The sequence below is a fragment of the Macaca mulatta genome, chromosome 12 (genome assembly GCF_049350105.2).
Source record: "Macaca mulatta isolate MMU2019108-1 chromosome 12, T2T-MMU8v2.0, whole genome shotgun sequence".
Classification (NCBI taxonomy): domain Eukaryota; kingdom Metazoa; phylum Chordata; class Mammalia; order Primates; family Cercopithecidae; genus Macaca; species Macaca mulatta.
Window position 1 is genome coordinate 25,976,159 of NC_133417.1, and position 26,893 is coordinate 26,003,051.

The 26,893-nt window shown below is 42.1% G+C and overlaps 1 protein-coding gene and 1 long non-coding RNA gene across 6 annotated transcripts in view; one reads left to right on the forward strand and one right to left on the reverse strand.

The window, feature by feature from the left end:
• The window catches only part of MGAT5 (alpha-1,6-mannosylglycoprotein 6-beta-N-acetylglucosaminyltransferase), a 336,921-nt gene that overhangs the window by 248,157 nt on the left and 61,871 nt on the right, over positions 1-26,893 (forward strand). The gene's annotated exons all lie outside the window — the stretch shown is intronic.
• Positions 10,547-26,821, reverse strand: LOC144333373 (uncharacterized). Its single transcript, XR_013401980.1, has 3 exons — positions 26,623-26,821; positions 15,167-15,236; positions 10,547-10,668 (listed from the first exon to the last, which is right to left on the reverse strand). It is a non-coding gene; the product is annotated as an uncharacterized LOC144333373 (long non-coding RNA).

The following is a 26,893-nucleotide window of genomic DNA, read 5'->3' on the forward strand; positions in this document are numbered from 1 at the left end:
GTAGAAACCCCAAATTCTTGAAATCTGTATAGTAGACTGCAAGTTTTTTCTCCTTTCAGAGCCCAGCCCACTGACACTTTACAGTTGACAGCCCAGCCCAGATATGGGCTGCTGTGGCTTCTACCAAATCATGCTTGGGACTGCCACAGGTTTCTTTTGGGTTGGGGCTTGAAGTGGTTGGCAAGAATGCATGGCAACCAGCCCTGAATCTGGGACTTGGAGCCTATCAGCTCCCTGCTCTTTGATAATGGAATAGTCTGTAGACTTCTTCCCACTTGTGAGAAAAAACTCCCCCTTAGAACTCAACTGGTAGAGCTTCTCATAGCTTACAGTTCCAAGCAATATCTTGGTTGTAGGTCCAGGCAGGACTCTGACATGGCCCTCTGGAATAGCATTGATGTGTGGGGTTCTTTGCTAAGATGATTTCCAGTCTGTGTTCCAGGAAGATTTAGGAAAGTTGAAGTTCATTCTTAGAACCTAAGTCTATGTTTGTTGTTTTTTTTTTTTTTTTTTTTTTTTTTGAGACGGAGTCTCGCTCTGTCACCCAGGCTGGAGTGCAGTGGCCGGATCTCAGCTCACTGCAAGCTCCGCCTCCCGGGTTCACGCCATTCTACTGCCTCAGCCTCCCGAGTAGCTGGGACTACAGGCACCTGCCACCTCGCCCGGCTAAGTTTTTGTATTTTTAGTAGAGACGGGGTTTCACTGTGTTAGCCAGGATGGTCTCGATCTCCTGACCTCGTGATCCGCCCGTCTCGGCCTCCCAAAGTGCTGGGATTACAGGCTTGAGCCACCTCGCCCGGCCGTGTTTGTTGTTTTGTTTTGTTTTGTTTTTAAAAAAAAGAAACAAAAAAGGTTGCCTGGTCATAAGTGCCAGCTGGGAACTTGTTCAACATCCACATGCCAGGGCCCCTTGTCACCCTCATTTAGTAAGAATTTCCAGGGAAGGGACCAGGAAATCTGTGTGTTCCAACAGGTGCTCCAAACAGACAGGCTTGGGAAATGCCACACTAGGTAGCCACCCATTTTCCTAGTTCAGAAAAACCTTAATGTCTTCCTTTCCATGTGTGGTATATGGCTGCCATGTAACCAGCAACCACATCAGGCTGTAGAAGACACTTGCTATTCCCTCGTTTTACCTCGGCCGCATCCAGCGCTCAGGGCCTTTGCTTCCCAGTACAGCTGACCAACTGCACGGCCTCCAAGGACTTGCCCCCTTGTTTCCATGATAACAGCCAGTTGCATAAATCCATGTGGGGTGCAAAACATGGATATGGGTTTCAGTGATATATCGCTCAAGAATGCTTATCTTTTAACCCAAAAATGCAAATAATTTTTTTTTCCAATTTTAGATCTTTTAAAGCACGTCTTGTAGCCTTTTGAAGCATGTGTCTGTTTTATAGGTGATAGAACAAAGCCTCAGACATTTAGAAGAAACAGTCCACCTTTAGGATAAGTCATATTCTTCTCAACCTTCCTTTCCTGTGACCTTTACACTGTAGAGCAGGCCACTCATGGTACAAAGGTTTGAATGATGGATGATAGAATCTTAGACCTTTGTCCCAGGTGGTTAGGGAGGTGTTCCAGAAACCTGGGAATGGAGAGTAGTTTTCTTGGTGCCCCTGCATGAAAACCACTAGCCAGTTGCTTATTGCGTGGGTGGCTGGCTCCCTCCCAGCAGCATAAACAGCTAAGTGCAAATCACTGCAGCTGTGAGAAGAAAACATGCAAGACTGCTATCGATGAAAAGAGGCTCTTGGGGCTCGGCAGAGGGTCTCCTGTGAAAGCCAGGGCTGGCTTGGGAAGCTGGAAGCTCAGGCAGCCAGTGAACATCCTGAGGGTGGGGTGCTTCTGGAAGGTTCCGAATCACTGCCTTCCTGCTCCAATAGCGCTGGGATGAGTTCATTTGTAGCTCTTAGTAAACACAGCTGTTGTGGTTGTAATTTGCCTGGAGGCTTTTTACTATTACTCCAACCCTAACAGTTTGGCAGCTGATATGGGAGCAGTGGTGTTGAGGTATGGGAAAAGAAGTTGCTGAGAGCAAAGAGAGAGGGGTGGCAGCTGTCCATGGACAGAAGCCACTGAGAAAGTGCAAGCGTGTGGAAGCTGTTCTCCATGGGCAAGGAGGAGGCAGCATCTCACATAGTGACCCAGGGGCTTCGGTGCCCAGACGATGAGCAGTACAGGGAGGGGAGCCAGAGGACCCGTGTGGAAGGTTGTTAGAAAAGCATTGCAAGATTGTTCCCCTCAAGTGAAGAAAGGGTTGAGAGCGTTCTTGAAGGGAGACAGAACTGTAATGCCTCTGAATTTAAAACAGTCTGAAAGGCATGGTCTGCTGAATGTAATTGGGCACTGATTTATAAGAATGAGGTAATTGTGTTGATTATGTGATTTTCCACCTAAATAGAACATTATTGAAGTATAACTTGTAGGAAAACATGGTTTGGATGAGATTTCTAGGTATAGTCCCTATTCTAAGAGTATGGTGACAAATTGAGGAGATAGACTTACACTGGTCCATCCTGGACAGCAGGTTGTTGGGCTGGCAGGAGATAGCCTCACTGTTCAATACTGAGATACTGGGGTGCTCCCTCCAGTGTTCCCACAGAGTTCCTTGTGGCATCTCAGCCCTCCTGAGGTGGTGCAGTCCAGGCATGGAGAGACAGTCAAGGGCACTGCCACCCTCCCAACTCGATGAAGGCTTCCCAGCTGGGGAAGGAGAACTGGGGACTTCATTTGGTTCAAGGGTGAAAATCCCTGAGGATGCTCCAGCTTCATCTTGGGAGAATAATGTTCATTCCTTGTCGACACTGCTAGAAGTTCAGACACCCCAAAAATAGGAAGCCTTGGAACGAATTCTCTATGGTCCTTAACAACCATTGTTTAAAACATCAGCCAGTGGAGCAAAATCACAGCAGTAGAATGAAACAGGTGTGTATGGATTTCTGCCTTTTACTTGGAGAGAGAAGCAAAGTTAGATGTATGATTTTAAAATGAAGGTGGAGAAGCAATTCTCAAATGTGGGAAGGATGGGGGATTCATATAAGCCAGTGGAATATATTGGGCCAGTTAAAGGAAGTCTCACCTCTTTCTGGTGGCTGTTTACACTGCTGTGAAGAACAAGTATATGAAGTGTTAGTATGGATTGGCATCTGGGGGCTTCCCATGCCAATTGGAATGCTTAAATTTTTGATAGAAATGAAAATTATGAGATTTACCCTGTGGAACCTTCTATATTAGTGCAGATCCATGTCATAGACACCTTGAAACATAGGCCCTGCAAGAACAGAGCTTGCTGTTGGAGTTTTACATTAAAAATACAGACTCTAATCCCAGCACTTTGGGAAGCCCAGGTGAGTGGATCACGAGGTCAGGAGATTGAGACCATCCTGGCTAACATGATGAAACCCCATCTCTACTAAAAATACAAAAAAAAAAATTAGCCGGGCGTGGTGGCAGGTGCCTGTAGTCCCAGCTACTCCAGAGGCTGAGGCAGGAGAATGGCGTGAACCTGGGAGGCGGAGCTTGCAGTGAGCCGGGATCACGCCCCTGCACTCCAGCCTGGGCGACTGAGCAAGACTCCGTCTCAAAAAAGAAAAAAAAAAAAAAAATACAGATTGGGAGCAGATTTTACAATGTGGAATATTTGTTGGAAGCAGATTTCAACCTTCAATTGCAAGAAAGGGTATTATGGCATTGAGAAGCAGTGATAAACCAATTTAGAAAATATTTTTAATATTTGTGCTTCTAAAGCCATATTTAGCATCTATACACAATTTTATACTTAAATAAAAATCATATATGCAATATATGCTCATAAAACCTGGTGGTGGCTATGCAGCCCTCAGTACTGAACGAGTCCATCTGCAGTCAAGATAATCAGGACTAGCCTGAGCACAGTGACTCATGCCTTTAATCCCAGTACTTTGGAAGGCTGAGGTGAGCGGCTCACTTGAGCCTAGGAGTTTGAGACTAGCCTGGGCAACCTGGTGAAACCCTATCTCTTCTAAAAATACATAAATTAGCTGGGTGTGGTTCCAGCTACTCAGGAAGCTGAGGTAGGAGGATCGCTTAATTCCGGGAGGTCAAGGCTGCAGTGAGCTGAGATTGTGCCATTGTACTGTATAAATCAAGACTCCTGCTCCAGCCTTGGGGGACAGCAGAGCTCCAGGGAATGCTGGAGCTATCCCTGCTCAGTTGTAATTTGTACTGCTGGCCAGCCTTTGATTCTCTCCCTCTTTTTTTTTTTTTTTCCATGTTTACCTAAACTCCTTCCATAATGTTTGATGAAAGAGTGGAGTCATAAAATTCATGGTTGTTTGGTGCTCTCTAACTTTTCTTTTTTTTTTTTTTTTAAATTATACTTTAAGTTCTAGGGTACATGTGCACAACGTGCAGGTTTGTTACATGTGTATACATGTGCCATGTTGGTGTGCTGTACCCATTAACTCGTCATTTACATTAGGTATACATCCTAATGCTATCCCTTCCCCCTCCCCCTCCCCGCAATAGCACCCGGTGTGTGATGATCCCCTTCCTGTGTCCAAGTGATCTCATTGTTCAATTCCCACCTATGAGTGAGAACATGCGGTGTTTGGTTTTCTGTTCTTGAGATAGTTTGCTGAGAATGATGGTTTCCAGCTGCATCCATGTCCCTACAAAGGACATGAACTCATCCTTTTTTATGGCTGCATAGTATTCCATGGTGTATATGTGCCACATTTTCTTAATCTAGTCTGTCACTGATGGACTTTTGGGTTGATTCCAAGTCTTTGCTATTGTGAAGAGTGCCACAATAAACATATGTGTGCATGTGTCTTTATAGCAGCATGACTTATAATCCTTTGGGTATATCCCCAGTAATGGGATGGCTGGGTCAAATGGTATTCCTAGTTCTAGATCCTTGAGGAATCGCCACACTGTTTTCCACAATGGTTGAACTAGTTTACAGTCCCACCAACAGTGTAAAAGTGTTCCTATATCTCCACATCCTCTCCAGCACCTGTTGTTTCCTGATTTTTCAATGATTGCCATTCTAAGTGGTTTGAGACGGTATCTCATTGTGGTTTTGATTTGTATTTTTCTGATGGCCAGTGATGATGAGCATTTTTTCATGTGTCTGTTGGCTGTATGAATGTCTTCTTTTGAGAAGTGTCTGTTCATATCCTTTGCCCACTTTTTGATGGGGTTGTTTGTTTTTTTCTTGTCAATTTGATTGAGTTCTTTAGAGGTTCTGGATATTAGCCCTTTTTCAGGTGAGTAGATTGCAGAAATTTTCTCCCATTCTGTAGGTTGCCTGTCCACTCTGATGGTAGTTTCTTTTGCTGTGCAGAAGCTCTTTAGTTTAATTAGATCCTGTTTGTCAATTTTGGCTTTTGTTGCCATTGCTTTTGGTGTTTTAGACATGAAGTCCTTGCCCATGCCTATGTCCTGAATGGTATTACCTAGGTTTTCTTCTAGGGTTTTTATGGTTTTAGGTCTAACATTTAAGTCTCTAATCCAACTTGAATTAATTTTCATATAAGGAGTAAGGAAAGGATCCAGTTTCAGCTTTCTACTTATGGCTAGCCAATTTTCCCAGCACCATTTATTCGATAGGGAATCCTTTCCCCATTTCTTGTTTTTGTCAGGTTTGTCAAAGATCAGATGGCTGTAGATGTGTAGTATTATCTCTGAGGGCTCTGTTCTGTTCCATTGGTCTATATCTCTGTTTTGGTACCAGTACCATGCTGTTTTGGTTACTGTAGCCTTGTAGTATAGTTTGAAGTCTCTCCCTCTTGATTCTGTTTTTGATAGATTGAGCTCCTTGAGGAGATGATAATGGCTGACATTTTAGTGCTTCCTGTGTTCCAGGTATGGCCTTCACAATGACTCTGTGAAGTAAATACCATTATTAGCCCCATTTTTGAGTGAAAGAACTGAGGCAGATAGAGGTAAAGTTTCCTCAGGTGGTCAGGATTTGAATTACAGCATGTATTATAGCCAACACACTGGACTACAGGGAATGGATTCTTTCTTTGGTAACATCCTCCTCTTTCTCCAACCCATCCTCTCAAATCCCAAAAGCCTAAATACATTTACGTTGGCATGGTACTGATTTCAAGGAAAGGTTCTGTAGGATTCTGTGTGGAAACTTGAAATTCCTTATGCAGAGTATCATGAAACTGAAATGGGATACAACTGCTTGCCTTTGTTGCAAAACAAGTGAAACAAAGCTTTATTCCAGAGATGAAATGTGTCAGTTTTCAGTTTTCACTATATGTGATTCTTGTAATCCAGAACCAATTATTAGAAACATACTTGCATATCAGGACTTCAAAAGATATGTCTGCCTTTAAAGAGCTTGGAGAGCAGAAATACTGACTTAGACAAGTGAAAAATGAGGGAAATTTTAAAATGAAGTTAAAAATTGGGTGGTAGAGCACATCTCATGAGCCCAGAAGGGCTTCAAGGGAAAAGGCAGGAGTGATAGTCCACATGTGGGATGGGGGAATTCCATCTCACTTCCCTAATTATGTCAGAGCACATCTCGTCAACTGGAGAGGGCCCAGAAAGTCAGTAGTGCTGGCTTTCACCAAGTATTTTCATCCTCTTCCAGACTGCTGGGGTGTTTCATGACCACAGAGGTGGGAGTCAGTGCAGGTTGTCCCCAGGCACTCCAGAGAGTAGCACTGCCACTGTAAGGAATTAGTAGAGCAACATACAGCCCTGTTGATCCAGACCAGTTAGTGAACTTCCAGGTTCTCAAGGCATGCTAAGGTTTGGCCAGACCTCCAGATGGTGCCAGCACACCGAGAATGAAAAATGAGGAGCTTCCCAACAACCTATAAGGCAGCAGCACTGTCTGTGTTTTTCCAGGAGGAAACCAGGCTCTGGGAGATGTGGAATTTTAACCTACTGCCTAAGAGAGTCTTCACTGAAATAATTCAATTCAAATGCTCCCTTCTTATTCTTTCTCTTTCTTTCCCTTTCTCCTTCCTCCCCTTCCCTCACTTTTCCTCCTTCCTCTTCCCTCCTTTTCTTCTTTACCATTTTTAAAATGGATATAATTTACTGGAGATATACACAATTTGTCCTAAATTGTCCTAAAGACAGTGCCTTTTTATTTTCTTACTCTTAATGATAATGTTTACTTGGAAGGAATAGGCAAATGAATCATTTAAACCAGTGACAATATAAGTAACAACTTGAAGGAGAAGCAGAGGTTTAACCACTTTCATGGACCAATCACTTAACTATTTGGACCAGATATTCACTCCTGCTCTGTGACCTCTAACCTCAGCATGCCTCCTGTCTGAAAGAGCCTTCCTTGCTGTTGGGCCTAGGGAAGGAAAGAAATTATCCCTCATCCTCATGTAGTGGCTCACCTGAAGCAGCTGAAACTATCAGGCCAATCTTTATTTCTCAGCTGAGGCCAGAGTCCAAAATCCTAAATTAGCCTTGTTTATATTTTGTGACAGTGTGCTGGCTTCTGTAGGACTGTGATCTGAGGATAGGCACCCCTGAAAATGGTACTCATTTAGCAGCCAGGGCAGGTCTTCCTACCAGCACCATCCAAGGTGGTAACTCAGTAGGCTCAGACAAGTCCCACTCTGCCACTAACCATCTCCATGCTCTGCCCAGATCCTTTGACCTACCCAAACCATGTTTTTATCCTTAAAATGGGCTCACAGCACTTGTTCTTCCTAGCTCACATTGTTGACACAGGGATCAGATAAGAGACAGCTTTGAAAATTCTTTGTAAACTGTCACAAGCTAATCAGCTATGTCTGGGAATCTGTTTGGATAAATTAGAAGTGCACTTAGCTGTAATTAGCAAATTACCTCACCATCACGAAGCAAGGGTTAACTTTTCTCATAGAACACAGTCTGGGGTACGGGGCTGGTTTCTCCACTGGATGTCTGCAAAGACCCAGGCCACTTGGGTCTCTCCTTTGTCATCCTTCATGTGTTGGCTTGCCACCATAGCGTCACAAGGCCTGCAGTCCTCATAGCTGTGGTCTAAGCAGAAAGAAAGTTGAAGGGGCTGGAACCTTTTCTCAAGAAATAGAAGCTTCTTCTAAAGCTTCCCTTCCTCTGATTTTTTCCCCCCATTTGACCTAGATCACATGAACATTCTTGGCTGCAGGGGAGGCCAGGAAAGTTAGGGTGGGCCAACTGAGATTGCCTTATCAATCAGGATTCACTAGCTCTGTCTTCAAGAGTATAGGATTCTAGTAATGAGGTAGAAAGGAAGAAAAATAAGTTTCATGACCACGGTTCCTTTACCTTCCGATTTCTCTCTATCAAAGTAACACAACACTTACATGGACAAAAGCAATGTAGGCAGTGGTCATAGAGATACAGGAGATAGTTTACGCCCTCCCAGGGCCCTGCCTTCCCCAGCTGATGTGACTTGGTCTTTCAAAGGACTCCCACCATCAAAACTATTAAATTTTTTCATGTTGAGTACTTTTCCCTCACCTATTTTCCCATTCCTGTTAGCTGGAGCAGAAGGGCCTCTAACTCCTCTTTTAGAGAGAAATGACTAATGCTCATACTAGCAGATACCAGATGTGTCCAAGGAGGTACCTTGGGCTTAATTCCAGCAGTTCTCGACAGAGTCCACGTGGCATGTGCTATACCCAGCATACCTAGCTGGACAGCAGGCATTTTCTGCCAGCCCTGCTTAGAAGGCCTTCAAACACATTGTTTCCTGGCCTTAGTGTGGAGGGTCAGCCAGTGTATCAGTTTTCAATGGATTGCTATTCAGCTCCAAATTCATCTTTCTAATTGCCCAGTGAAAATGGATCTGGCCCCTGGAAGTATGTTTTCTTTGCAGCTGGCACTAAAGCATTGTCACTAGAGGGCGTGGAAAGATGCTACAGGAGGAAAAGGGTTTTATATCTGGTTCCCGGGAAGCTTCTGCAGCATCAAGATCCTGCCGCCCCGGGACTAGAAGTGGGGAGGTGAAGGCCGTATGGGGGAGCAGAACACGTGAGCTCAGGGCTTGGCGACTGGGAGACAGCCCGTAGCAAGGTTCTCATCTTTTATAATTCTTCTCTGTCTGTGCTTTACCTTCCCCAGGGTCAGATCTACTTGACAAGGCACTCAGACATAGAAATGTCTTTCAAACCCCAGAGGCAGAATACAGTTAAGAGCATGGGCTTTAGAGACAGATCAGAATTTGTTTCCAAGCTGTGCCATTTACTCTCTGTTACAGGACACTTAACTAATCTAAGTCTCAGTGTTCTCGACTGTTAAATCAGAACACTAATCATATACAACTCACAGGGTTATCTGGATTACTTTTTTTTTGAGACAGAATCTCGCTCTGTTGCCCAGGCTTGTATACAGTGGCGTGATCTCGGCTCACTGCCACCTGTGACTCCCGGGTTCAAGCGATTCTCCTGCCTCAGCCTCCCTAGTAGCTGGGATTACAGGCGCGTGCCACCATACGCAGCTAATTTTTGTATTTTTAATAGAGATGGGGTTTTGCCATATTGGCCAGGCTGGTCTCGAACTCCTGACCTCAGGTGATCCATCTGCCTCAGTTTCCCAAAGTGCTGGGATCATAGGCATGAGACGTCGCACCCGGCCTGGATTACTTGAGATGATGATATGTGAGAGCATGGAGTGCAGTGCCTGGCACATAGTAATGATTATGTTGTGGCTGTGGTTGAGGCCCTCAGCTTTGAGGGGGTGATGGGACTGGATAATTTGAGTCCTTTCTACTCTAAATCCTCACGATAACGTGGATGCTTCAGGCCTTCTGGCTTTTTGTTCCACTTTGTCTTCTCCCCTGTTCTTTCCCACCTTTTGCTTACATCAGTCCATTCTCCCTATGTCTAGACTTTTGCTGTAATGAATTAACAATGGTCTGATGAAGCAGTTTCTAAATATTTTCTTAGTCCCTTGCAGAAATGCATGTACTTTTGTTCTGCATATTTTATCATCTTGTGATTACTTGCTAGTATTCTTGTCTCCAGGATCAAGTATTCCCGTCTCCAGGATCAAGTAGTCCTTTCCTGCTTTGTTCTTTTAGGAATAAAATAAAGAAGTGTTATTGTGGCCACTACCCAAAAGATAGATGAGTCACAGCTTAGGAATAGACACAGAGGTCTTAATGTAAGTGGTTTCTTGTCCTTGTGAGGAAGCATCTGTAACTTTCAAGGGCTTCCCTTTGCCAGCTGGATAAGGAGTTCAAAGAATTAAGTTTTATGCAGGCACACCAGCAGATGGAGGCAGCCCACCGGCACCTGCAAGCCCAGAGAACGTGGTTCTGTGGGCGTGTGAGCCCCAAATGGGACAGAGGTTTTTTACCAGCGAGTGATCATGGCTGGACTGCAGGCATTATGAGGGCAGGCACCCAGTGGTCTTACATTTGTATCCCTGGTGCTTAGCCAGGCCCTGGCCTCAGGAGGTACAAAATATATGTTTCAAGAGAATAACGTGTGGATGTTTGGATGGAAGTCAGCCAGTCCTAGGAGCATGAAGTCTGTTTCATCCCTTCTTGATGAGAACTCTGGCACTTCTCATGGACGGGAACAGGAACAAATCAAGTGGTTTGCATCTTAGAGCTGTGTTCTTATGGCGAAAGGATTAGGCCATGGCTCTGCGCTTGTTCTTGATTCCATCACTTGTTCTGTGGCCTTAGGCATATTTTAACCTCTGTCAACCCTGTTTTCTCACCTGTAAAACAAGAGTGACACGAACAGTACTTGGGTCATAGGGCTGTAGAGATGAGATATGAGGCATGTCAAGAAGTGCATAGTATAGTGTCTGGCATGTAGTAAGTTCCCAAGAAAGGTTTGCTTGGAGATTCCTTTCCCTAAGACAAGGAGGGTGTCGTTCAGACTTAGAGATTTTTAGCACTATGGAATTAAGAGATCATTTTCTGGTCCAGACTCTCTCCATCCTGAATTTCATCTGTTGAACAGGCATAATAATACTCATCTCACGGGATTGTGGAAATAAGTAAGCTAGAAATATGCATATGGTATAATTTCTTTTGGAGCATAGTAAATATTCAAATGGTAGCTACTGTCTTTTATTTGCATCACATACTCATCATTTATGACTGCACTGAAGTTAGCCTTTTAACAGAAAACAGTAGTATCAGTCTGGCCTAGCTTTATGCTGTTGTTAGAATGCAAGTGCACTCCTCCTGGTCTTGTGCTGCAAGTGGAGTGGTTAAGGAAAAGGGACATGGATTATAGGCAGACCCCCTCCTTATCACCTTGCCTGCCACCCAGCCTTGCAGTCTCGGGCAAACCACTTGTCTCTGTGAGCTTCCATTTCTTCATCTGTTACCTGGCAGGTGCACTGGGAAGCTCTCATGAGAGAAGAGTGTAAATACTGATACCATGTTGGAATGGTAGCCCTCATTTTTCTCATTATATCTTAATTTAGTATTACTTTCACTATCCAGCATATAGTCAGATATTGTCCTGTTTAGCTCTCTTATTTCTGCCCACATAAGCCACATTGGTTATATTCAATTTTTAACTTAACAGAGGGCAAGATCCTGGTTTCATTCAATGACAGTACATACAGTTGTAGAGCAGATACTGTTCTAAGGTTTGATAATGAAAGAGTAAACACGCTGTTTACTTGCCTTTATGGATCTGATACTCTAAAGAGGAAAAAGAAGGTAATACACCAATAAATTAATATACAGTGCAGTGATATGTTCTATGAAAAATGAAGGTAGAGAAGCAAAATGACAGAAGTTGCCCCCCCCGTTTTTTGCTCTTTTTAAAATCCGCCTACCTCCCCATCCCAAATTCCGTTGAAGTCCTTGCAAAGAGAAGAGCCTGTGCAATCATTTGTGGAAATGAATTCTGAACTCTTTGAATCATGGGAAGATTGAATTTTGCCTGATTATAATGACTACTTAGAATAGCCTGATTATAATGACTATTATAGCTTGATATGGTGGTATGTTCTTTTAGTCACAGCAACTTGAGAAGATGAGGTAAAAGGATTGCTTAAAGCAAGGACTATTGCTTGTATGGTAGTTTGCCATCATCATGTTTGTGAATGCACTCCAGCCTGGGCAACATAGCAAGACCAGTCTCTAAGATAGATAGATAGACAGACAGACAAACAGGAGAGAGTAGAGAGGGAGAGATTAGATAGAATCATTGTAGTTCCAGGAAAGGGTGGTTGGCTTCCTACTTTCCATGGAAATGCAAACAGTTTTCCGAAATCCTGCCCAGGCTCTTAAATGCAAGTCTTAGTCTTAGCTTCTTCAAACTTTGTCATTGGCTTTTGTGGACTTGGTCTTTAGGTTTGTTCTCTAAATCATTACAATTTGTAATTCTTTAGAAGGTGATTTTTAGCTGCTTCCTGGACCCTGCTTAAGCATGAACATAGGTTTTTTATGGCAAAAATACATTTGAAATGTATATTCTTAATAAAAACAAAAATTATTTTTCTAATAGAGCCTAGTTATATGAAACAAGTTTGGGTTTTCAGGAATTGAGAAGTGTCTGGCCCCATTCTTAATGCTACCCCTGGAGTTTTGCTATGGTTCTCAGCCAAGCTGTTGCTCTTTGGAATCACCCTTAGAGCCATTAAAACCCCAGTGATGGCCAGGTACGGTGGCTCCCATCTGTAATCCCAGCACATTGGGAGGCCAAGGCAGGAGGGTCACTTGAAGCCAGGAGTTTGAGGCTGTAGTAAGCTACGATCATGCCGCTATACTCCAGCCTGGGCAACAGCAATACCCTGTCTAAAAATAATAATAAAGTCCCAGTGCCCAGCCCCAGCCCCAGATCAGTAAATCAGAATCTCTGACGTTGTGATAGAAGCTCCCCGGGTGATTACAGTATGCAACAAAGGTTGAAAACTACTGTTCTGGAGACTTCTATTGTGCCTAAATAGGAAGACTGAGGCTGCCAGCAATACTTCTTTAAAGGGTGTTTTTCAAATATAGCGTGCCTGAAAATCATGGGTGGAACTCGTCAAAAGCTGTACCACCCCTAGGAATTTGGCTACAGTAAAGCTACATATTAGGGCCTTAGGATCACGAGTATTCTAGGTGATTTGTTACAGGTAGTGGGGGAACCAAACTTAGGCAGAGCTTGTAAGCCTGTACCTCCCCAGCTAATTCTTAGGCATTCCAGGATTGAACACTGCTGTGAAGGTTTGGGAGTAGACCGGAAGATCTCATGGTGGACTTCCACTTCTCAAAGTCCTGGTTATCTACTTCTACCATTTCCTTTGTCAGACCTGCTGAGGCCAGCAGCCCACTGAACATTGGGGCGGCCAGACTGCCCCCAACAGCCCCCATGAATTTCTGCACCCACAGCTTGAGCTGTGTGCACATCAAGTGTTGAGTTTACTACCAAACCTGTTCATACCACATGCCCGTGTTGTAATTATATAGTATCATTAACACATAAACCGATGAAATATAAATGTGAAAAGTAAGAGCACTCACTTCTATATAAACTTAGTTGGTAGCTTTGGAAAGATTTGATAGAGGCTAGTCCTTTTAAAATATTGCTGTTAAATTTGGGATAGTCAAGATACCAGTAAAATAATGGGGAAATTCACAAAAATGTGGAGGCTGCCTTTACCTTGCTCTGAAAACATTTTCACACTTACCGACATTTTAAAGAGATTTAAGAGACAGCAGTATAGTTTTATAGTAAAATGTTCATGGTATATAGGTATCAGTTTTTATTTTGCCTGCATCAAAGGATTTTTTTCTATTAGTTCATCACCTATTTCTCACTCTTCTGAATAAAAAACAATGAGCAATGATGTCTGCTGTGGTTAGGTAAGACTGCTGTGATTAGCCATTAACATACTCACCTGAGCATTTAATTTTCTGCTTATTAAACAATACACAATTTAATGAACTTTGTATTCTTCTTATAAAACACCAAATGCCTCCAATTTAAATCAAGCACTGAAAGGAGAGTATTAGTCAAGTACTTCATTACTAATCTAGCTATTGAACTGTACTTCATTAAAAGATTCACTTTTGAAATTGTTTTGTTCCTGCTGGCTGCCCCAGGCTGTTTTAAATACTGCTGTTGTCCACTTCTGCAGCTGGTATCCAGTTGTTTTTATATTAATACAGGAATTAATCTCACCATAACACATCTCAAAGCTCTAAATCAGTAGTTCACAAACTCCAGCCCACATACCTGTCACCTGTTTCTGTATAGCCCACGAGCTAAGCTTTTTTTTTTTTTTTTTTGAGACAGAGTCTCGCTCTGTCACCCAGGCTGGAGTGCAGTGGTGCGATCTCGGCTCACTGCAAACTCCGCCACCTGGGTTCACGCCATTCTCCTGCCTAAGTCTCCCGAGTAACTGGGACTACAGGCGCCCGCCACCACACCCGGCTAATTTTTTGTATTTTTTAGTAGAGACGGGGTTTTACCGTGTTAGCCAGGATGGTCTCAATATCCTGACCTTGTGATCTGCCTGCCTCGGCCTCCCAAAGTGCTGGGATTACAGGTGTGAGCCATTGCGCCTGGCTGCTAAACGTGATTTTTATGTTTTTAAACGATGGAGAAAAGAATCAAAAGAAGGGTATAGTGGACATAAAAATTTTATGTAATTTGATGTCCCATAAAGTTTCCGTGGGCCACATCTAAGGTCATTTGTTTACTACTGTCTGTGGCTGCTTTTGAGCCTCAGTGGTAGAGTTGAGTACAACAGGGACCTCATGGTACACAAAGACTAAAATATTTATTATCTGGCCCTTGAAAAAAAAAAGAAGAGTCATCATCCTGTCATCCAGATGTACGCTGTGCCCAAGTCCTAGGCCTTCTCTCTCTCTCTCTCTCTCTCTCTCTCTCTCTCTCTCTCTCTCTCTGGGCATACAATGCTCTTGCCCTTAAAAGTTCCTTCCTGTCCACTATCCTTCTTGATTGAGGGTTTGTTTGGAACCTGCCTTTGAAAGTAAATGTGTTGAATGTAACTGGTTCAGTTTTTCAGGGTTCTTTCTTCACCGGCTTCATTGGAGCCAAACCCCTTTGTGCATAAGAACCAAACTCCTAGTTCTTACCAGTTCCTAGTTGTTATTAGAACTATGAACCACAAAATATTAGTAAAACAAAATCTCAGTTAAAAAAAAATACTGATTCTTTTTAACTATTTGATTTTTACAATTACACATTTAACTTAAATTTCTCAAGTTTACATTTGATGATACCAGAAGTACACTTACCTTTAGGAAGTTTGAGCTACAGACACTTCTACTATATCATGATATCTGCATTTCTGAAAAATCTTGAAAACTGCAAATTAAAATAATAGAACTTACGATAAAAGGGCCAAACCACCGCAAATCAAATCTACACAGTTTTGAACAACAGTAGTTATAAAAATAACAATCCAAATAAAAATGGTAGAGTGAAAAAAGTTAAAACCTAAAAAGCAAATACTATAGTAAATATATAGCTTTACTTTTAAAAAGGTCAAATTAGCATGCTGGAGGTGGGAATGGTGTGAGGCTACTTTTAGTTATAGAAAGAAGGGTAAGATGCACCTGACCTTTCCTGATGGAAGAGAACTCCACGGGAGCATGTCCATGGAAGAGCCATGGCTACACATACTGGCCTGGAAACTAGTCATGGTATACAGTACTATACCCTCTGCAGATTACTACATGTAGCTGAGTAAATGTATCTTATATTAACCTGCTGTTATTGATTCTACAAAATATTAATGTGCTAGAGAAAAATGGTGTATGAGCCAAAGTGACTTACATGTTCTGTTTACATCATTTCCTACTTATCCTTTGTCTGTGAGCTAACTGACATTAGAGAAACAGACATATTTGCAGAACCGACTGTACTTCTTTCTTCATTCTCTGAGTCTATGTCTCCAAATACTGTTATGCATTAAACAGCAATAGTAGCAAAACCTGCCTCATAATAGCCAGCAAAAAATCAAGCAGATATCAAATAAGCATTAAGTTTCAGGTCAGCATTTATGTCAAGACAGCATGTATATACTGCAATATATATTAAATCCAAAGAGAAGGAAGAATAAAAGTGTGACTAGAATGTCTTTAGTCACTTAATCCTTCTTGTGCCATCAAAAGCCCCTCATTCCCTCGCTATTGTCTCCTGACTTGAGAAGCCCTCACCTGTTGATTGAGTAGAGCTGGGGTGTTCAATCACAAATGGAGGGCAGAGGACAACATAGTTTTTAATGCCACCAAAATTCGAGGTAGTAAGGTAAGCCTCAAAGATCAGGTTCTAGACGTGTGTATGGTTTTTACAAAGGTACACGCATAAGGTTGGATATTTATAAGTACATATGAAACATATATGGAGCATGACAATTAAAAAATGAAAAGTTTTGACAGTATGACACCAGGGAAACATAAAGCCACTGAAGAGAATATTTATTTTTGGGAGGAGGAAGAAATACAGATGATTAGACTTGATAAATGCTTCTTGAAAAGAAGATCGATTTAGCAGGGGTTTTTTGTTTATTTTTACTTAGGGCATATAAAATAAGGTCATATTGGTTCTAATAGCTGGGGGAAATATGGAACAAAAGCTGTGCTAGTCAACAGCAGAACCTCGGAAGGTGAGATAAGATGTAAGAAGCACCTTGTTGTCAGGTGGAATCACAGCATGGTAAGCACTGGCTTTGGTGACAAATTCTCAAAAAGGTGTCAGGGTAAAAATTTTGATGCAAAGTAAAATAATGTGTTATTTTGAGGTATGCAAAATTAACTTGCAGTTGGACCATGGAAAAGTCACTTAAGCATCAGGATGAGAAGCTGTCAGAGGCAAAATACGAAATATTTAAACAAACCATTGATAGGAAAAGCAAAAAACAGGAATGACCTCAGAAAAGTTAGAAGTGTCATTTAAACAAGAGACTACATAGAGAAAATCAAATGTTGACATTAAAATTTCCTGTAGTCAGAACATGCAAATGGGTTAGTGTATCAAATTAAGAATTGCATTCAAATGTGAATATTAGATTATACCATAAAAAATCTCTTAGAGAATTTCCTTTTTCTCTTAAAAAAGATAAGTAAATTGGACTACTTTAGTGGTCTGTTATTAGGGACTCCAGCTGTTTCTGTCTTTCAACCCTGTCATCTTAGTAATGGTATCTGCCCTCAGAGGCACTCTTGGTCGAAGATGGCTGCAGAAGCTCTAGCCATTAGGGCCTCAGTTCACTCAGGAGGCAAAAGCAAGAAGAGAAGGATAAAAAAGTGTGTTTCTCTGCTGAGGCAGCCCCCTCTAAAAAGCTTTCTCTAAAGCTGTGTCTGGTCTTTACCTACTCCTAGTTACTAGGGAGATTAGGAAATTTCAACTACTATTGCTGCCCCAAGTAAAAGTGAGATTCTGTTCATAAGGAAAAGGGGATATCTTTGCATTAGATAAAGGGGTAGAGAGGTAGTGCTGTATGCTTAGGAAATATGTGTATATGGGATATCTCAAAATAAGGAAAAGTTGGAGGGAAGATTAAAGTAGAAAATAACAAAATGTTAACACACTAAGAATACTTACAAGAGACCATTTGGCCAGATAAAAGATATGTATGAGCCGGGCGCGGTGGCTCACGCCTATAATTCCAGCACTTTGGGAGGCTGAGGTGGGCAGATCACCTGAGGTTGGGAGTTCCAGATCAGCCTGACCAACATGGAGAAACCCCATCTCTACTAAATATACAAAATTAGCCGGGCATGGTGGCACATGCCTGTAATCCCAGCTACTTGGGAGGCTGAGGCAGGAGAATTGCTTGAACCTGGGAGACGGAGGTTGTGGTGAGCTGAGATTGCACCATTGCACTCCAGCCTGGGCAAGAAGAGCGAAACTCCATCTAAAAAATATATATATATTTTTTTTATTTATTTAATATATTTATTAAATTTATTAAATATATTTTATTTTATATATATATATATATATATATATTTTTTTTTTTTTACATTTTCTTTACCAAACCAGCACAGAAACTAGATTTCATAGAATATTGGTTAAGAACTGTGTTCCAATCCTGGTTCTGTTGGCTAACTTATTAGAGGACTAGAGGACCTTAGGCAAGTTTCTGGGCCTGAGTTTTTCTGTCTGTAAAGTGGAAACAGCAGTCTATTCTACCTAAGATCGTTGTAAGGATTAGCTAGAATGAGGCAAGTCAAGTCTTCCTACAGAGCTGAGCACACAGGAGGCACCATGCCCACTAACATGGCTGAACCATTTTCTGCTAGAAGTTCCTGCATCTGGTAACAAAACACCTAGCAAGCTCTTGGCCGCATTCTACCTCATGTTGGAGGGAAGGAGAATCGTTGTCATCCTAATGACTTGTTTCTGAACAGCACAAAATAGTTTGGTGAAGGGGAACAAAAAGACAGGAATATTGGAAGAAAGCTGCCCATTTATAGCCACAGATAGTTGAGTATTCAAATGTGTACCCTAGAGTTCCAAAGTCCAGTGATGGGAATTTACCTCTGAACAGAAGACTAAGAATGGAGACCTCCAATGGAAGGTGACTTATCAGGTGATTGTTAAAGAATCAGGGTACTTTCCACATGTAATTCTTTGACAACAGCTTTTCTGATAATGAGAAGTCAGGAGACTACAAAATCTCCAGCTAAAATTCATGGGGATCAGAGCCTTGGATTTTAGAAGGATGCACAAAAGATGAGTAGAAGGGAGGCACAGAACTAACATGGAAGGTATCTAAAGCTCAAAAGTTGCCACCTCTTCCCAAAAAGTCAAGGACAATGAAAAAGAAAGTGTTGTTTCTCTCCACTGTGAGTATTTGAAAGCTTTTCTCAGAATGAACTATGGTGACTCTTTTTCTTTAAATTTTGCCGTGAAACATTTCTAATAAAAGAATTGTATAATGAGCCCCTATGTACCTCTCACCCAGCTTCACCAATGATCAACTCACAGCCAGTCATGTTTCCTCTTTATCTGCCCTCCACCCCCAGAATATTGTGAAGGAAATTCAAGACATCTTATTCTTTCATTATTAAAGTATTTCAGTATAGTATGTATCTCTAAGATATGAAGATCTTAAAAAAAAAAAAAAACCCACTGCTATTACACCTAAAAATAATTAACAGTAAATTTTTTAATATTGAAATATACAGGGTTAAGATTTCTTAGATTGTCTCAATTTTTTCATTTTATTTAAATAAAGATGCAAATAAGATCCATACATTGTGATTGGGTATATTCTTTAAGTCTCCTTTAATGGGAGCTTATTTGTTAAACCAGGTTATTTATCCTGTAGAGTTGCCCACAGTCTGAATTTTACTAATTGCATAACTGTGGTCTTTCTCCAGTATATTTTCTGAAGTTGGTAGGTAAGATACAGCAGCCTGATCAAATTCAGGTTTGATTTTATGAGTCAGAGTCTCGCTCTGTTGCCCAAACTGGAGTGCAGTGGTGCAATCTTGGCTCACTGCAACCTCCACCTCCCGGTTCAAGCGATTCTCCTGCCTCAGCCTCCCGGGTAGCTGTTATTACAGGTGCACACCACCACGTCTGGCCAATTTTTGTATTTTTAGTAGAGATGGGATTTCGCCGTGTTGGCCAGGCTGGTCTCAAACTCCTGATCTCAAGTGATCGACCCGCCTCGGCCTCCCGAAGTGCTGGGATTACAGGTGTGAGCCACCACCACCGGCCCAGGTTTGATTTTTGCAGGACTACTTCATAAGGGGTTTTGAGGTATTGGCATCAGGAGGCACATAATGTCCGGTTATCTTGCTTTTTTCTTCATGTTAGCAGCCATTAAGAATAACTGCCTAGACCCATTAGTTCATTAGTACTTGCTAATGATAGTCTAAGTGTCTTTATGAACACATTTAATTTAAATATATTTGTTTTCCAGTCCACTGCATTCTATGTTGACGAGTAATGTTACATTGACTAGTAAATATAGCCTGTAAAGACTAAGCTTGGGAATCTCTGAAAAGTCATCTCAGGAAACAGACCTAGACAACATCTGTACTAAGCTAGCACCCTCTGTCTTTTCCAGATTTGCTCCTTTTTTAAAGGAAGGCTGTTTCTCACTTTAATTTTTCTAAGTGGAGTTTAGCCTCAGCCTCTGTGCTACTCCATATGCTTTCCCAGCTGAACTCTCAGACCAACCAACTAGATAGGTTCCCTGGTGATTAATTTATTCTTGGAGCCCCTGAGGCCTGTAGTCATGCACATGTGGTGTCTAATGGCTTGGTGGATAACTGAGTTAATGGTGTGCAAAGGTGACCTGAATAAATTTGGAATCAAAACTAATACAGGTTATGTCAAGCTGGTCCTATCATAAATTTGGAATACTTGTATTCTTGCCTAAGTGAGTGTTAGGTGACTCCTTTGGAGAGAAGCTATGTGATCCTGAGTTCAGAAATTCTGTTAAGGACACAGGAGACCAAACGCCTCCTCTTGTGAACCTTTTATTGAACATGTTCACTTTCCCTTTCTCAATTCAACTGGAATTCAGAAAATATCATCATTCTCTTTTTACAATTCTTTCTAAACTGAGAACGCGAATAACTAGGACAGGCAGGGCATTGGTGTGGCTTCATCAGTTTTTCCCAATCCTTCCTGCAGTTTTTTGCAAGCCTTCCATTCCACGCATCAGACTGCCACTGGGTCTTCAGTTCGTTTTTGACTGTTGGAGCCATGTCAATGAAAAAATGCTGAGTTTGACCTCTCAATATATGGATACTAATTTATTGATAAAAATGGAGAGTAGAATAATGGTATGTATGGTATACAAATATTACACTGTAAAGAAACACGTTCCTATTTTTTTGTGCATCCCCCTTTGAGGTTCACTTTTTAGATCAGGCACCATTTGAGGTGCCAGCGAAACAGCTACCCTCCAATCAAACCAAACACCAAAGCAAAATCGAGCTTCAATTACTTTGTCAGAAAATATAGAAAGGAATTATTTTTATTTCAATATGTTTCTTTTGCTTTCAGAAATTAAATTGTATTCAAATCACATGGCAGAACACCATAACCATTTAAAACGTAGGACTTCTCCAAAGACTTTAACCTTGTCCTATGTCTACTGTTATTTTAATGGAAGAGTCTGTCTTAAACACAAATTTAAGTCACATGATATGTATTCTTTCTGAAAACACATCCCCCTAACCCTCCTGCCCCCAAATCTAACTGAAATATAATGGTCACTGACTTTTGGTAAAAATGGTTGCTGCAGAGTTCCTTTAACATAGCAAGTTATTTGGGCCCAGGTCTCCACTGAAGTGGGTCATATCCAGCCTCTCTATATGGTTTCTTTTACTGGATAAACATTACTTCTTTAGCATCTTTTATGCCAACTCTCAGACTTTTTTGCCTCTTTGTCTTGTTTCAGACCCCAACGGTCTTCATTTCTTGGACTCCTATTTCTTTTAGCATGTGTCAATTGAGTAACTTCAGATGCTGTTGATCTAGACTATCTGATCAGGTCCTTGCCCCACTGAAGCTTGGAATCAAGTAAAAGGAGGGGACATATAGAACTCTCAAGCAGTGTTTAACCAGGTGGGAGACAGCAATAAGCAGAGGATTAGGGCTCCATTGGCTGGGGATGGGGATTGAGTGCTGAGAGAGTTGAGGAGGTAGGTGGTGCCGTTAGTGATCTGCTTCAAAAGGGGTCTTACCTGGGGTGGTAAACGGCAGGATGGCATTTCTAAGCAGGAGAGAGTCTCTTGAACAAAGACTGGAAACTACAGTTAGTTAGCCTTGGCTGAGTGTTTGGGCTGTGTGATAAAGTATCATAGACTAGGTGACTTATAAATAGCAGAAATTTATTTCTCACAGTTCTGGAGGCTGAAAGCCTGAGCTCAGAGTGCCAGTATGGTTGGGTTTTGGTGAGGGCCCTCTTCTGGGTTATAGACAGCCAATGTCTTATCCTCACCTGGTGGAAAGAGTGAGCTAGATCTCTGGTCTCTTCTTAAAAGGGCACTATTCCTATACATGAGGACTTCACCCTTGTGACCTCTTTACTTTCCACAGGCCCAACCTTCTAGTACCATCACGGGGGGCATAAGGATTTCAACAGCGGGGATATGAATTTTGGGGGACACAGACAATTAGTCTAACAACCCTGGACATGGGATGGAGAAGAAAGACTTGGCTAGAATAGAACCATAAGGTTGAGAAGTCATGAGAAGAATCCTTTGTAGTTTGAGTCACTTAACCACATTATCTCATGTGATCCTTTGGGCCTCTCCAGGAGAGAGGGTGATTATTACCTGAAGAGTCCGGGCGCAGGTGGGTGAAACCACTTCCCAAGGGCATATAGCCAGCAAAGGGCGATGTCAGAGTTCGAAATCCTGATTTCCTGGCTCTGGGTCCTTCTCCCTGTTTGTTATAGACACACCTCTCTGTAGGGTGTGTCATGTTGGCATTGGTAACGAGGCAGAGCTGGAGAAATCGGGGGGAGTACGTAGAAAGTGAGAGATTTTCCGAAACCATTGATGAGTATGAGACCTCAGCTTTGCTTTACCAGTGTATTTTAATTGTTCCTGTTTTCAAACTGCTGCTTGCAAATTAGACACTTCAGCTGCTTTTCCTTTCAGATATGTTTATTTGCAGCATTTCAGATTCGAAGGCACTCTAATTAGGCTGATCACTTTTATTTTGCTATCTTCATGTTTTTAAGAAATCAGGCATGAGGTGAATAAATTTCAAGAGGCGTGTGATTTATTTTGAGGAGAGGGATGGAGAGGATATTTTTAGCCTCTGTCTTAAAAATCAGCTCTTCATTTAAAGCCTGGTGGTCAGGTGTCCTTTAAAGGGACCTTACACTGCTATACCTGAATCAGAATCTCAGTCTGTACTCAAATACAAAGAGATCATGCCTGGAATTTAGAAATTTGTTCTTAGCTTGGTGGGAGCAGGAGAAGGAAGGAGCCCAAGAGAGTCTTATGTTTTAAGTGGCCTGGTTTGTCACATGTCAGGTCCCAGCCTACAACAACAGCTTGTTGACACTAGGTATTCTGAGGGGAGAGATTATGTACATTATTACCAATGGACACATCCATCATCATGAAGCCATGGATATTAATGCATACGGCATGGGGCTGAGTGCCTCAGCAAGGAAATTTAGCTAGCACAGCCCTACAACTAGAGCTTAAAACTAGAAATGCACTTTAGTGGTGTGGCGTAGTGGAAACCAGCCTGTGCCGTCCCACCCAGAAGGTGGTACCCCTGGGTCAGTGGGCCCAGCATCAAGGACAGGAAGCCGTTTGGTGAGGGATGGGTCTGCCCCATACCACATGAAGGCATTACATCCTCTGAGGTCCATGGTGTGCCCTATCTCCGCCATAACTAAGTGCTGGGTAGAGCTCTTTCAGATGCATGAGCCTTGGGGACAGCGAGTGTGTGAGAGAAAGAATATGCCTTCACATAATAATTTAAAAATCTCATTTGTTTCTGTGAATACCCACGTGAGATAATAGGGCAGATTTAATATTCCTTCATTTTACAGATAAGAAAACCGAACCTTGGGAACTTGCCGAAGTCCCATAAGAAGTTAGTCAGAGAACTGGAATAAAAACACAGATTACTTCATTCTTGACCCCAAACTGCCTGCTAAATTTTACACAAATATGGATAGGGCCCCAGAAAAGGCCAGATTACCTCAGATCAGCGTGGGAGGGCTGGCCTGCCTGTGTAAAGGCTATTTACGGACAGAGACCAATTCTCCCATCTCCACTCTGAGTAATGAATGCCACCCCTTCTGTGAGACTGCTGGTAAGAGCTGCCAAGCATAAGGATCTTCAAAAAGTCTTGTCTTTTTGAAGCAGTGCTGTTTACCCTGCGTATAATTATTATAACAATGAGAGCTTCCTGGCACATTAAATTATGTCTTATTTGGAGTCTCATCCCCCATGCAGACAGTGAAATCAAGAGCTGGGACGGCACCAAGAAGGGGCATTGCGACCTGACTGAATCTGGCTGTCCTCGTGTCCCCAGAGAGGTGCTTTTTATTATCTATTGGGGTTTCAAAGAGAGGGACATCTCCAAATACTACTCTAGAATCATATGATTAATTCTTTTACAGTAAGTTAAGCACTGAGTGAAATTGTTTCAGCCCTTAACTCTGCTGCCATGCTTCTCCACAACATGGTGGCCTGGTCTCGTGTTTTATGTAATTCAGAATCAACCTAATGGAGCTGTCCTGGTTGCCCTCCCCCGCCCCCACCGCCTACTGCTTTGGAAGGATCCAAGGAGAAGCACACACATGTTGAGTGGAGTATAAACTCCTTCCTTATGTGTGGTGCATTGAATTCAGGCTGCCCTTTTTATTCCTAACTGTGAGAGGCTGGCAGGAAGGTAAGGCCCTTGGGATGAAAGATGAAGGTGTGTACCATCCCATAGAAATGGGCCCTGCCTCACACACCATTTTCCCTTTCTAGTTTTCCAGTGAAACTGGGCCTTCTCCACTCATCCCACCTCCCAGATTTCTACACAATTGCTATATATGAGACGTGCCCATTGGAGCTGCCAAATGTGATTTTGCAGACAGGTCTTATCTTTCTCCCTTGGTTGTAAGATAATTACAAGTAGAAAAGTTGGAAATTACAAAAAAGCAGTTACTTTTCATTCAGGCCTGCAGAAATTGTGTTCTGCCAGTCACTGTGTGTGTTCTTATTTTTATATTTTGCTTCAGATGAAAAAAAACTTTTTGAAATTAATTTTTAAAATGTTTCTTGACCAGCTGAGTAAAGATCGATTGACGTCTACTACTGTCCTTTAACATGAATATATGAAGAGTGTTATTTTGATGGAATCCCTCACAGATTTACAACAGTTAATACTGGAAAACACAAAATGTAATGTTACTCCTTACTAAGAGAGACCAATATATAGATAGAATTCTTCCCCCTTCTTATTACAAAGGAATACGCTAAAGTGATTTAAAAGTATTAAGGTATTACTTTATATTTTTCATATTTTTCATATTATTTTTAATTTATTCTTTACCGATGTGATTGGGTGGTACTTGGCCTCTGTGCTTTGGTTCCTGGCCTTTGGGGCTTCAGTTTAATTGTCAGGGGAAGCCTCATCACACCCACTGCCAGTGTGACCATGCAGTGTTCCAAAATTCTTCCCTGACTCCTCTCACAGGATGGTCCTGTAATAATAGCAGACACTTCTCCCTTGCCTTTAAACAGAATCTGGCCAAAGCTCATCAAGGTATCCCCTCCTCCCTTTCAAGAAAGGATATTCAGTCCATGATTTCCTGACCCTTTAGGGATTCTATGAAGCATGCAATTTCAGTTTGCCAAGGCAAAACCTTGCACTGTGACAGCCCTCTTTGTCACTACACAGTCTGTTTTCTGTGGCTCCACCCAGAGAGGTGGAAAACAGAAAGCCCATGGAGGAGTCTGCGGACACATTTGGGCTGTGGTGGTGTGTTTTCAACCTATCAGCCTGTGTTCTGCATGGTAGTATAGCTGGTGGATTTTGTTGCTTTAGGACCATGTCAATCAGAATAGATGAAGGAACATCATTATCCATAAGTGACTGCATTTGCACTGAGGAAAAGAGAAACCAGCTCTGCAATTTGAAGGCCTCCTGCCCTTCTTAAAGCAGAAAGGAGTTGAGTCAAAGCGTTTCTTGTTTTCACAAACTGGCTGGTGGTTCCCCAGGGTCCTTTAGGAGCCGTTCGTTAAATGGCAGAAAGCTCTGTGCTAAGGCAGAGAAAATCCTGAAAAACAAAAGTGCTGGAAAATAGAGACCACACTGAGCAGTTGAGACAGAGATGTAGAGTGGGCATAAGCACTGGTTCCACATGGGCAGTGATGTGAAGGTGCTAGCCAGCTCAGGACTCTCATGTTTAGCTTGTCCCATTTTATACCTTTGGAGTAGTATTAGCACCTTGTTTTTGAAAGCAAGGGTACATACTTAAACATATTTTAAATGCATTTTATTCCCAATGCTGGCTCAGCACTGCACACGTAATAGTTGTCTAAAAGAACCATAAAGTGGTATTATTTCCTATTTATAGATGAGAAATTTGCCATCAAGTTGCAAATACAGGACTGATTTCTCTTTCCGTACCACTCATTTAGCCTCAGAAATCTGCCTGTCTGTCTTCGAAGCGGAAACCAAAATTCTTACCTAATTGGACAGTAGAGAATAATAAGTAAAGTGCTGTGGCTATTCTTTCCTCCCGTTCCTTCCCCCAGATAGGCAAATTCTAGACCCACTCAGTATCATACTTGAGACCCATTGCCCAAGATGAATCCTAATTTATACCAGATGAGCCCAAGCGAAGACTAAATGTGGAGGCCAGCATATGAAAGGAAGCAGACTCCCTTCTTTTTAGTGCCCGTGGGCCCATAGGTGGACCACAGACTGGGCTGGAAACAAGAGAGCAAGGTTTCCCTTATTGCGCCACTGCAATCGTTGAGCACCATCTTTTCTCCTAGAAAGGTAAGGGTTTGGGAAGGAAGAGGCAGAGGTGAACAGGCTTTGAGATTCTTAGCTTCCAGAGGTTTTTCAGAGCCCCACAAGGTTTGAGTGGGACACAGCAAGGACCACCCCCATACATACATACCTTGACCTTGGGTGGTTACTTGAGGTAAATGAGCCAAGGACTACAGAGACTTTAAATTAGTTCTGAAATATAAATTAGTTCAGCTACACAGCTGAAATTCACAGAGATTTGCATTTTAGAACTTACCTCCAATCTTGGAATAAAAGAATTTTTCATCTTTGTTGAATTTTAGACTTCAGGAGCAAGCAGATGAGGTAGTTTCTTTTTGTCTCTCTCTCCTCTCTTTTTCTTTTTTGTTTGCTTTGCAATTCCTAAGTGAACGTGGTACTTAGGAGCAATATAAAAAGGAGGATGAATCAACTATAAAATATACCTTTTAAGTTTTACAACTCTGTTTTTATTTTGATTTTGATAAGAATACACACTTATGTAGTCGTGGACTTTAAGCTCATTTGCT